At 41.9% G+C, this 12500-nt stretch overlaps 1 protein-coding gene across 11 annotated transcripts in view; it reads left to right on the top strand.

Moving 5' to 3' along the window:
- Nucleotides 1–12500, top strand: part of LOC135092696 (roundabout homolog 3-like) — a 183083-nt gene that overhangs the window by 9057 nt on the left and 161526 nt on the right. For 8 of the 11 annotated variants that reach the window (XR_010263006.1, XR_010263005.1, XM_063991318.1 and 5 more), the window contains exon 2: nucleotides 1154–1270. The exons of 2 other annotated variants lie outside the window; for them this stretch is intronic. The gene's annotated coding sequence lies outside the window, so the exon portion shown is untranslated. Of the gene's footprint in view, nucleotides 1–118; nucleotides 460–1153; nucleotides 1271–12500 lie in introns of those variants that run through there. One more of the 11 variants, XM_063991322.1, reaches the window with a different exon arrangement.

Raw genomic sequence — 12500 nt, forward strand, 5'->3', positions numbered from 1 at the left:
GGAGGAGGAGGAGGAGGAGGAGGAGGAGGAGGAGGACAGGTGATACAAGATTAACTTTCCTAAACCATCAAATTATGTATCGTACCAACAAAATCACAGGAGGAGGATGATGAGGATGAGGAACAAAGACATGAACAAAGGAAGGCCAAGAGGAAGAACAGGAAGGAGGAGGAAGAGGAAAAAAATACAAGAGGAGGAGGAGGAGGATGATGAGGAACAAAGACGTGAACAAGGAAGGCCAAGAGGAAGAACAGGAAGGAGGAAAAAGAGGAAAAAAATACAAGACGAATTGGGAAGACGAATTGGGAAGATAGAAACAAGAGAAGGAGATAAGAGAAGATGAAGGTTTAGTTACAAAAGGAAGAGAAAGAAGAAAGGAGACCAGACGAAAGGAGACAAGAAAGACCAGACGAGAGGAGGAGGAGACAAGAAGAGAGTTACAAGAGGAAGAAGAGGAAGGTTAGTTGTGACACACGAGGCTACCTAATAACTGCGGGAAAAAATTATAATCTGGCACCACGTTCCCCGTATAACTCAGGTGACGGGTGGCTAAGCTAACTTCCACCACAAAACACGCCTAAATTACCCGCTCTGAGATGAATGAGCCAACTGCCGCACAACGCTGCTATTTATGGGGCCCTGCTTGCTTGCTCTCCCTCCTCCTGCTTACCTTGTCTTCCTTCTCTCTCTCTCTCTCTCTCTCTCTCTCGTTCTGTTATTTTCCCTCCTTGCTCGTTCCTCTTTCATTTTTCCTCATTTCGTCGTCCTTCGTTTGTATTTAGTTGGGTTCACTTGTTTATTTGCTTGCCAAGTAGTAGTAGTAGTAGAATACGAAAGTGGAATGGAATATAATATAAATAGCAGTTTTTCCATAGTAACTCCTTAAAAATATCGCGTTTTCTAATGGTAATTGAGGTTTTCGTAGTTTGTAACGGTACTTTAAATGGATTTCTGCGTTACCATTATTGCCAAAGACACCATGAAACCCTTCTAATAATCTCCGTGGCTTCTAAAAACATTCCTTAAGGGAGAAAACAGCACTTCTAGACACGGGCTGGGGTTCATTCCTTACTGCACCACCGCTCGCCAGAATGTAAACAAGTCAGGCTCGTCATATTAACTTCTTTTTTTTTTTTTTTTTTTTTTTTTGCAGTTTTGGCGCAGAATCCCATCGTGACACGGCGGCTGAGTGTTCACGAGCACTTTACCTTGTCTCCTGGTGACGGGGAGGCCTGGAATGTGCTGCTGATCACCGCAATCCACCAAAATAGCTGAGTACTGCCCCACACTCCCGCACGCTATTCCCCTCCGGTGTTCCGTTTTCTTTCCTTCCCCCTGCTTCTTGTTTTCTTCCCTCGTGAACTCAACACGGCCACTCATGCAGGGTAAAAGAAGAGAAATCAATTGTAGGAAATTATTTGAAAGGAAGAAAAAGGAGGAATACAAGGAAATTATTAAGAAATGAGTAAAAGGGGTAAAAAAAAGCAAGGTGGTGGTGGCGGTAGAATTTTGTTGTTGTTACTTACTCCTCCTCTTTATGCTATTATTATTGTTGTTGTTGCTGTTGTTGTCAGTGTTATTCCATTAGCTCCGACAGTAACAGCAATACTAGTTGTTGTAATATCATCTATCTTTACAATTTTACGACTATTACAAACAGTTATCGCAGTAATATAGCGAAGTATTTCTCCTTCCTCCTCTTTCACCTCCTGCTGATCCATTTCCTCCTCTTCCTCTTCCTCCTCCTCTTTTCCTCCTTCCTCCTGCAGTTCAGTTGCGTGTATTGATTCAACGTAAAACTTCTTGCCCTCCACACTAACAGTTTGGTTTTGGGTTCACGTAAACCTCACGCCAGAAACACTGTGACAACACTTCCCCTTGTGTGTGTGTGTGTGTGTGTGTGTGGTGAGGAGGAAGCACAGTAACCAATGCTATACACACACACACACACGAGAGAGAGAGAGAGAGAGAGAGAAACACTGTGACAACACTTCCCCTTGTGTGTGTGTGGTGAGGAGGAAGCACAGTAACCAATGCTATACACGCACACACACACGAGAGAGAGAGAGAGAGAGAGAGAGAGAGAGAGAGAGAGAGAGAGAGTAGAATAAAGGAGACTACATTTATTTGTTTGTTGTTTATATTTTTAAGTGGACATTCAATACTTCTGTCTGTCTGTCTCTCTGAAAATACCCCCGCATGTAATTCTGTCTGTCTGTCTCTCTGAAAGTCTGTCTGTCACTGTCTCTCTGAAAATACCTCGGCATGTAATTGACTAAGGTAGAAAGGCGTTGCTGTATCGTCATTTCCACATCCTTGACCTCCTGATCCTGTTTTGCCAGCACTAAGAGCTCCACCAGCCCTTGTGTGTGCGTTCTGGGCTACCTTCTTGACCTCCTGATCCTGTTTTGCCAGCACTAAGAGCTCCACCAGCCCTCGTGTGTGTGTTCTGGGCGGGACTGAGACTACTTGCAAGCCACACACCGGTACAGCGAGGCCACAATCCCACGGCTCTCTTCCATTCCGTTACCTATAATAACGTAAAGAAAAATAAGGGAAGCTGCAAGAAGCCATCATTCCTACATGTGGTTGTCCCTGTACTCTTGCTACGCTACACATTAAGAGGCTTACACACACACACACACACACCATTTCTCTCTCCTCCACTTAACATCCAACGCAAGTAACGGAAAAAAAGGAAAAAGTGAAATATCAGTAACGACTAAAGAGGAAGGAATGAAAGATTGCGGAGTTTGTTTTTCCCTCATATTTTCCCTTTCTCACCTTTTCCTCTCAAAACGAAAGCTGGCTCGGGTTCGTAAGATTCCTGCCACGCTGCTCGCATTGAAACTCCGAGGTTGTTTTTCTGCTAGATTCACGAATTGAGTTGAGTTAAGAGGACCCGGCTACGTACTGCTCTCTCTCTCTCTCTCTCTCTCTCTCTCTCTCTCTCTCTCTCTCTCTCTCTCTCTCTCTCTCTCTCTCTCTCTCTGTGAAGCTTAACTTTCTCATCCTCCATTCGCTTTCAGTTTCTTATCCTCTTTTCAATTTCGTTCTCATTGGCTGTGGGGTTTCGTCTTTCAATTTTTAACTTGAACTAAAGTAGGTTGGTGGAAATAATGGTATGGTTCCCTGACTGCTTCGCGTTTTATTTTTCCTCCATACCTCTCATTATTCTGTAAAATAAACCCGTTCATTACTATTGGGTAGGTGAATAAGCTTCCTATTATCTACAAAATGGTGGGTTTAAATTAGTTTCTTTCTCTACTGGGCCGTGTTTATTTTTTACTGCTGTTATCACTGAAACACTACTACTCTACTATAGACAGGTAAAATAAACTATTAACGACAAAAGTTGGTAATTATGTTTACTTTCAATGCTTCTATTGTACTGTTTGATTTTCCACTTACTATACTATCTATTATTTATCTTATTATTTATCTGTAAAACACCATTCATTACTTTGGACAGGCAAATAAGACGGGTAAATAAACTTCCTGTTAACGCATGTGTACAAGATGAAACCAATAAAGTCTTCACAAACAGCAAGAGAAGCGAGTAAAATATGTTGGTGAGGTAACGTAACTTAAGCAAAAAGATCAAGATTAAGATCACCTCTGCCTCGTACACTTTGATGACATTCCCTATAACAGCCACCACAGCCTATCTAAATAACATATTAAATAGGTTAGAATAGTTTTCCCTCATATTTTCTCGCTGAATTAGTGTTGGGGAATTTTCTAGTTAATTCCTGCAATGTGTGGACGAGTGGCCGCAAGAACTTCCTCCTTATCCTTTTTACTAGTTTCTTTTCCTTGTATTCCTTACTTTCTATCATTTCTATTAGTTCTTTTTCTTATTTTCCTTGATTTCTCCTGTTTAGCTTTCGATTTCTCCTGTTTAGCTTTCTTAAGAGTCCTGTTGAGTTGACGAGAGGAAAGCGCGGGAACGGGAAAACGGCGGGAAGGAAAGAAAACGGCGGGAAGTGAACAGTGGGTAGGAGTGTACGGCAGTGCAGTTATTTCAGTGCATTGTGGCGACCAGCGGCACATCTCAGGCCTCCCCGCCTCCAGGAAACAAGGTAAAGTGCCCATGAACACTCAACTACTGTGTCATGTTAGGATTCTGCGTCAAAGCTGCAAAGAAGTGTTAAAATATGACGTGCCTGGTTTGTTTACGTTCTCGCGAGTGTTGCTGTATGGAGTGAACAGCAGCCCGTGTCTGGAAGCGCTATTTTCTCTCGTAAGGAATGTTTTTTAGACGCCACGAAGGTTAGTAGTCGAGTCTGCATAGTATTTTGTTACCACTGATGTAGAATACCTGGTTAAACTATCAAGGAATGTTTTTTTTATACGCCACGGAGGTTAGTAGTCGAGTCTGCATAGTATTTTGTTACCACTGATGTAGAATACCTGCTTAAACTATCACTAACAATGTAAACACCCTAGGATCCACAATAACTACAACTGGAGCTCGTTAAACCATTACTGCCATAAGGAAAACGCTTAAAACACCCATTAACTTCATTACAACGCCTTAAACTGTCATTATAATCACAAAAAATCGAAAACCATAATAATAACGTCCACTAGAAATGTCCCTTAAATTTCCACTTGAATTTGTTGAAAGTAATAGTGATGAGATTTTTTTTTTATATTTTTCATTGTGATTTGCTATTATTTCCAGCACTAGAGGGAATGTATAAAGCCTTTGGGAGCGTCTACAGGAAACGACGGGGTTAAAAAGAGTATATTCTGCGTTTTCTGGTTAGGTCAGTGTTTGGGGGTGACTGTGGAAGAAAATACGTTTGAGTGTAGTTAGTTTTAAGGAAAGATAAAATAACAGTGAAAGGGTTAAAGGTCATAATTTTACCATTAACAACACTTTTTTTTTCTCACGAAGTCACAGAGAAAGTCCTTGAAACCGATGTCAGATTTATGATACAAAATGCAACACACACACACACACACACACACACACACACACACACACACACACACACACACACACACACACACACACACACACACACACACACACACACACACACAGTAAAGGAAAACTCAAAATCAGAAATAGATTGCTATACATTTTTTTTTTCATTTTTCTCTCGATTTTTACCAATTTTCTCCTACTCCACCACCACCACTACCCCGTCTCCTCCTCCTCCTCCTCCTCCTCCTCTTCTTACTGCTATCAAAACATTCTAAAAAGAAAAAGGAAAAAAAATCACAATGTCCTACACTTTTCTTTCGTTTGAATTTTCCTCTCTCAATTTCTTTGCAGTTTTCCTCCTCCTCCTCCTCCACTACCCAGTCTTCCTTCTCCTCCTCCTCTACCACCTACTCTTCCTCCTCCCACCACCTACTCTTCTTCTTCCTCCTCCTCCTGCAGCTACCATCACCACCACCACCACCATCACCACCATTTCTCTTCGTTCTCTTTCTCTTAATCCTTTTCCTCCTCCTGCTCCACCCACCGCCACCACCACCACCACCAGCAGGAGCATCAGCAGCAGTAGCAAGGACACAAGAGCTCTCGTGTGAAATGATTTACAAACACAGGCAGTCGAGGAGCAGGGGGCCGAGTTGTCTGGAGGCCCTAGGGACGACTGGCAAAGGTTAAGTTTAGCTGCTGACGATCCCGGGAGAGGTTATGCATGACCCGACCCAGAGAGAGAGGGAGAGGGAGGGAGAGGGGGAGAGGGAGATGATGAGAAAAATGTCTAATCTTTTTTTTTTCTCGTTTCTGTTTGTGTGTCTTGCTTCCTACCTTCCTCCTCCTCCTCCTCTCCCTCCTCTTCCTCCTCCTCCTCCTCCTTTCCAGATGATTTCCACTCTCTCCATCTTCCTTCAACCTTTTCCAGCATCCTTCAAGTTCCTTCCAGTCTTCTTTCCTTATTCCAGTCAATTTCATATCCTTCCCTCTTCTTTTTCCTCCTTTCCCAGCCTTGTCCAGCTCTTTTCCAGCCTTTCCCAACATTCTTCCAGTCTTTTCCAGCACCTCTTCCATATCCCTCCTGTCTCTTTCCAACTTTTTCCATTGCTTTTCCAGACTTTTCCACGTCCTATTTCCTCTATTACCCTTCCATCTTCTTCCAGTTTATTCCAGTCATTTCCAGCGCTCTTTCGTCTTCCTTTCCATCTTTTTCCAGTCTCTTCCAGCCTCTTCCAACTCTCTCTCATCTATTTCCAGGCTTTCCATTCCAGACTCTTTTATGGTCTTCCAGCTCCCTTTCCAGCGTCTCCCAGTTGTCTTCAGTTTTTTTTCCAGTGTCTGTCAATAATCTTTTAGTTTTCAGTGTTTTCCAGTTGCTTCCAGCCTTTTTACATTGATATACGCAAGGGTGTGGTCTCTCTCTCTCTCTCTCTCTCTCTCTCTCTCTCTCTCTCTCTCTCTCTCTCTCTCTCTCTCTCTCTCTCTCTCTCTCTCTCTCTCTCTCTCTCTCTCTCTCTCTCTCTCTCTCTCTCTCTCTCTCTCTCTCTCTCTCTCTCTCTCTCTCTCTCTCTCTCTCTCTCCATTCCTCTCTTCCTCCTTCGTTCCCTCCTTTTTTTTGCTCTTTTTTCTTGTCTCTCTTTCTCTCTCTCTCTCCTTTGCCTTACCTCACTTCCTTATTCTTTCCCTCACTCTTCCTCTTCTCTTCCTCTCTCTCCCTCTTCTTCTTTCTCTCCCAAAGGATTTCATCTTTATCATCATCCTTCTTTTTGTGTGTGTGTATGTTGTATCCTCTTTCTCTTCTTCTTCCTTTATTTTTTTCTTTTCTACGCTTCCTCCTACTCTTCTTCCTCTTCCTCTTATTCTTCGTATTCTTCCTCCATCTACTCTTCTTCCTTTTCTATCTTCCTTTCCTTACTATCTAATACTTTTATTCATCTTTCTCTATCTCGTATTCTTTTCCTACCTTCTCCTTCTCTTCTATTTCCTCCTCCTCTTCTTCCTCTTCCTCTAATTCCTCTTCTTCCTCCTCCTCTAATACATAATTTTCTTCCTCACCTGCCTCTTTCTACTTTTCTTACTCTTAGTCCTCCTCCTCTTCCTCCTCCTCCTCCTCCTCCTCCTCCTCCTCCTCCTCCTCCTCCTCCTCCTCCTCCTCCTTGCCTGAAACATCTCCATTCCCTTACCTCTCTCTCTCTATCTCTGTTTTAGTTAAGAAAATATTTAAAATCTAACCTCTCCAGTTCTCTTTTGGTCATTTTAGAGGGGAACAAGCCAACAAGAGGAAGAGATGGAGGAGGAGGAGGAGGAGGAGGAGGAGGAGGTATATTTTTAAATTCAGTTTTATGGAAGTAGTAGCAGTCTTGAGAAGTCTCCTCTTAAATTTAACACGTTTTCTTCGGTACTTCGTTTTCTTTTGATAATTTAGTACCGGGTTCCGTTTTCTTCCTTGCTGTGGTGAAGCAGAGGACAGGGAAAGTCTCCTCTCTCTCTCTCTCTCTCTCTCTCTCTCTCTCTCTCTCTCTCTCTCTCTCTCTCTCTCTCTCATTAGGAAGTGTTACAGATTCACAAGAAATGGCTTATGCATCATTGTTACACGCGCCCCTAATGGACTTCTTGATTACACACACACGCACACACACACACACACACACACACACTGTCCTCTACGCTGTGTGCGAGTGTGTGTGTGTGTGTGTGTGTGTGTGTGTCGCCTCGCCTCGCCTCGCCTGGGTAAAAGTGAATCATTACTTATTCATCTTTCCCTCCTTTTATATCCTGTTTCCTTCTCCACCTATTTCTGATGTTACTGAGAGAGAGAGAGAGAGAGAGAGAGAGAGAGAGAGAGAGAGAGAGAGAGAGAGAGAGAGAGAGAGAGAGAGAGAGAGGTGTGTAGGTAGTGAATTCAGTCTCAGGTGTTTAAACTCTTAATTATTTCACCTGGTCTGGGCTAAGGTGAGGGTGAAAGGTGTTAGATTGATATTTACTTTATCTTTTGCTTATTTTTATTTTTTTATCTTTTTTCATGTTGATTCAATGCTTGAGATTTTTTTCGTGTTTTTTTTTATTGATGGTTGAGTAAAATATGGTTAGTTTATTTATTTTTTTTTTATTGATGGTTGAGTAAAATATGGTCAGTTTATTTATTTTTTTATTTTTTGGTGTTTTGTGTGTTTATTTATTTTTTTTTTTCTGTCTGTCTGTCTGTCTGTCTGTCTATCTAGATTTTCTGTACTGTAATTGTGTGTTTATCTCTGTGTGTCTGTATGTCTGTCTGTCTATCTGTCTGTTTTTGTGTAATATAATTTTGTCTGTCTTTGTCTGTCTATCTATCTATCTGTCTGTGTATAGTCTCTCTCTCTCTCTCTCTCTCTCTCTCTCTCTCTCTCTCTCTCTCTCTCTCTCTCTCTCTCTCTCTCTCTCTCTCTCTCTCTCTCTCTCTCTCTCTCTCTCTCTCTCTCTCTCTCTCTCTCTCTCTCTCTCTCTCTCTCTCTCTCTCTCTCTCGCTGTATTACCCACTTATCCCTGGCCAGATTTTTCGCTCATCACGATTTTCACCGCCGCCTTGAGTCAGGTAATTAGAAGTTAATTGAATTTTATCCAAACTTTCGCTCAGGTGGTTAGCGGGGGATTAAGTGTGGAGATAATTAGGGTCAGATTGTTATGATATTCCCTTTTTCTTTAGCGTTTAGTGTGTGTTAAAGGGTTAGGTTAGGTGAGGTTAGGTTTGGTTAGGTTAGGTGAGGTTAGGTCTGGTTAGGTGAGGTTAGGTTAGGTTAGGTCTGGTTAGGTTAGGTTTGGTTAGGTTGGGTTAGGTTAGGTTAGGTTAAGTCTGGTTTGGTTAGGTTAGGTTAGGTCTGGTTAGGTTAGGTTAGGTCTGGTTAGGTTAGGTTTGGTTAGGTTAGGTCTGGTTTGGTTAGGTTAGGTCTGGTTAGGTTGGGTTAGGTTGGGTTAGGTTAGGTTAAGTTAGGTTAGATTTAGATTAGGTAAAGTTAGGTTGGGTTAAGTTAGGTTAGGTTTGTTTTAGGTAAGGTTAGGTTAAGTTAGATTTAGTTTACGCTAGGTTAGGTTAAGTTAGGTTAGGTTAAGTTAGATTTAGGTTAGGTTAGGTTGTTTGGTTCCTTTGTATGTTTGTGATAATTAGGGTCAGATTGTTGTCATATACTTTTTTCTTGAGTGTTTAGTGTGTGTGTGTGTGTGTGTGTGTGTGTGTGTTATAGTGTAAGGTTAGGTTAGGTTATAATTAGTTAGGTTTGATTACGTTAGGTTAGGTTTGGTTTTAGGTTAGGTTAAGTTTGTCTGCCTACACCCGTTTCTTTCTTTCTGTGTGTCGTCTTACCTGCTATGTCTGTCTGTCTGTCTGTCTGTCTGTCTGTCTGTCTGTCTGCCTGTCTTGTTGTAGCTTCTCCTATTTTCTTATTTTTATTTATTTTTTTTGCTGTCTGCCTGTCTGTTTGCCTGTCTGTCCTTCCCATTTCCCTGTTCCTGCCTTTATATATTGTTTGATTTGTTTATCTTATTATTGTTGTTGTTGTTACTTATTTTTTGGTTCTCTCTCTCTCTCTCTCTCTCTCTCTCTCTCTCTCTCTCTCTCTCTCTCTCTCTCTCTCTCTCTCTCTCTCTCTCTGATATTTTCTCATATTTTCCTTTTCTCTCTCACTCTTGCTCTTCACTTTTTTTTCTTTTTCATCCAGGTGTGATCCAGTTGTTGACGGCTCGTATTTTTACCTGTCCCTTCTCCTCCTCCTCCTCCTCCTCCTCCTGGTCCTCCTCCTCCTCCTTGAGCGCACACGTATTTTGGCTGCATTTTTCCTTCCTTTCCTCCGTTATGCTTGAAATATTGTTACAGTTCCCCCAACTATTCTTTTTTTCTTTTTTTTATTTTCTTCATGGCGCGTAAATGGAGGATGGCTGTGTCCTGGCGAGGCGTGGGACAGGAGGCGCCCGCACACACACACACACACACACACACAGACACACACACACACTCAGGGGTTCTTTCCATCTCTTGTTTGTTTTCTTTTTGCCTGTCTTCGGTTTCTTTCGTTTGTTTGTTTGTTTGTTTGTTTGTTTGTTTATTTGTTTGTCTGTCTTTTTGTCTACTTTTCGTCTTTTTTTCTATTTCTGTTTGTATGCTTTATTCTCTCTCTCTCTCTCTCTCTCTCTCTCTCTCTCTCTCTCTCTCTCTCTCTCTCTCTCTCTCTCTCTCTCTCTCTCTCTCTCTCTCTCTCTCTCTCTCTCCTGTCCTGTATCTCCTGTCCTGTTTCTCCATCCGTTTGTTGATCTTTATCGTAATTCTCTCTCTCTCTCTCTCTCTCTCTCTCTCTCTCTCTCTCTCTCTCTCTCTCTCTCTCCAACACTAGGAAATATTTACACCTCATTTAGTCTCTCACAACCCCCAGTGCATATAAGTGTTGAAATGCTGCGTGGCTGAGTTCAGTGGAGCATTACTTACGCACTTGCTGACGAGACCCCCGCCCGCCCGCTCCCATGCATTAGATAATCTTAGAAAAAGGCGCTTTGCTTAATGTACCCCACGCCCGCTGGGAGAGAGAGAGAGAGACGTGGGGAGGGTGTGGGGTGAGGGGGTTGTGGGTAGGCACGTGGAGTTTACTGAAAATGTTGTAATGATGTAGAGAGAGAGAGAGAGAGAGAGAGAGAGAGAGAGAGAGAGAGAGAGAGAGAGAGAGAGAGAGAGAGAGAGAGAGAGAGACACCCATTTACCTCATATTCCTGTGTTTTGTTTTACCGCAAGTCTTTTTCCTGCTGTGTTTTTAAAAGAGACGAGGTAGAAGAGATGGGATAACTGTTTGGGAAAGACCGTGATATACCTGAGTGGGTGGAGATGAGGTGGAAGGAGGAGGAGGAGGAGGAGGAGGAGGAGGAGGAGGAGGAGGAGGAGGAAATTGATGGAGTGGAAGGGAAATGAGTAGTAAAGGTGGGAAACGTGCAATAAACGTATGGGAATAAACGAATGGGGATAAGTTAAGTATGAAAAAAAAAAAAAACGGAAAAGGAAGTTGAAAAAGTTATGTACTTGTAGAATTTTTAATGAATGTAATGTTTTTGGTGTTTTCTGTATTTTCTTTCTTTTTTTTTACTTGTTTCTTTTGTTTATTTTTCTTTGTTTCGTCTTTTGAGATTAAGATGAAAATGTAAAGAAAAAGGATTTAGACAATACATGTAGAATATTGAATGAAAATAAGAAAGGCAGATTTTTTTCGCTTTCTCCCTTGTTTTATCATACTTTTTATTAATTTTTCATTGAGAGAGAGAGAGAGAGAAAGAGAGAGAGAGAGAGAGAAAATAAACTGAGCTTGCTTCATTTGTTTACAACTTGGTGGCTTTCTCTCTCTCTCTCTCTCTCTCTCTCTCTCTCTCTCTCTCTCTCTCTCTCTCTCTCTCTCTCTCTCTCTCTGCTGTCGTCGCGCACTATTGCAATTTCAGTCGAACATATGAAGACAAATACACTCTGTTTCTATTAATTACTGTGGCTGCGGTGTGTCTGGGCTGAGCAAACACTGCCGCCCTGTCCACCTCTCTCACACACACACACACACACACACACACACACACACACACAGACACACATACATACATACACGCACACAGATTCAGGGAGGGTCGGTAGGAGAGAGAGAGAGAGAGAGAGAGAGAGAGAGAGAGAGAGAGAGAGAGAGAGAGAGAGAGAGAGAGAGAGAGAGGAAGGGTCTGTGTGTGTGTTTGTCAGTCGATTTGTCTTGTTTTTTTTTTTGTCTTTTTGATTGTTTGTTTTCATTTGTTGTCAGTGATGGTTGTGATGGTGGTGGTATTTAATTATTATTATTATTATTATTATTATTATTATTATTATTATTATTATTATTATTATTATTATCATCATCACCATTTTTACTGTTCCTGTTCTTGTTCCTGTTATTCTTGTTCTTCCTCTTCCATCACTACTACTACTACTACTACTACTACTACTACTACTACTACTACTATGACGTCCCGCTGTTTTTATTACGAATGAATGGAAGTAATGGGAAGAGTGATGAATGAATAGTGACGTGTGTGTGTGTGTGTGTGTGTGTGTGTGTGTGTGTGTGTGTGCGCGTGTCGTGGTGGTTGATTACCTAGGCTTGCTGAGGGGTCATGTTAGGAGGAGGAGGAGGAGGAGGAGGAGGAGGAGGAGGAGGAATAGGAGAGAGGAAGGAAGAAAACCGAGTAGAACTTGTAGAGGAAGAGAAATAGAAAGAGATAAAGAAGAGAAAAGAAGAATAGGAGGAGGAGGAGGAGCAAGAGATAAATGAGAAAGAATGGAAACAGGAAGAGAACGGAAATCAACACAAACACGAATAAGAAGAGAAAGAAGAGGAGGAGGAGGAGGGAGGAAAAAAAAGAAAGTAAGAGGAAGTAGAAACGAAGAAAGAAGAGGAGGAGGAGGAGGAGGAAAAAAATACGGAGTAGGAAGAAGAGAAGGAGGAAGAAAAAAGAGACATTACGGAAGAGGAAGAAGCAGAAGCAAAAGAGGAAGACCAGAAACAAAACAAAAAGAAAAGAAAACGAAATCAAATCACTA

The sequence above is a fragment of the Scylla paramamosain genome, chromosome 40, assembly GCF_035594125.1.
Source record: "Scylla paramamosain isolate STU-SP2022 chromosome 40, ASM3559412v1, whole genome shotgun sequence".
NCBI lineage: Eukaryota > Metazoa > Arthropoda > Malacostraca > Decapoda > Portunidae > Scylla > Scylla paramamosain.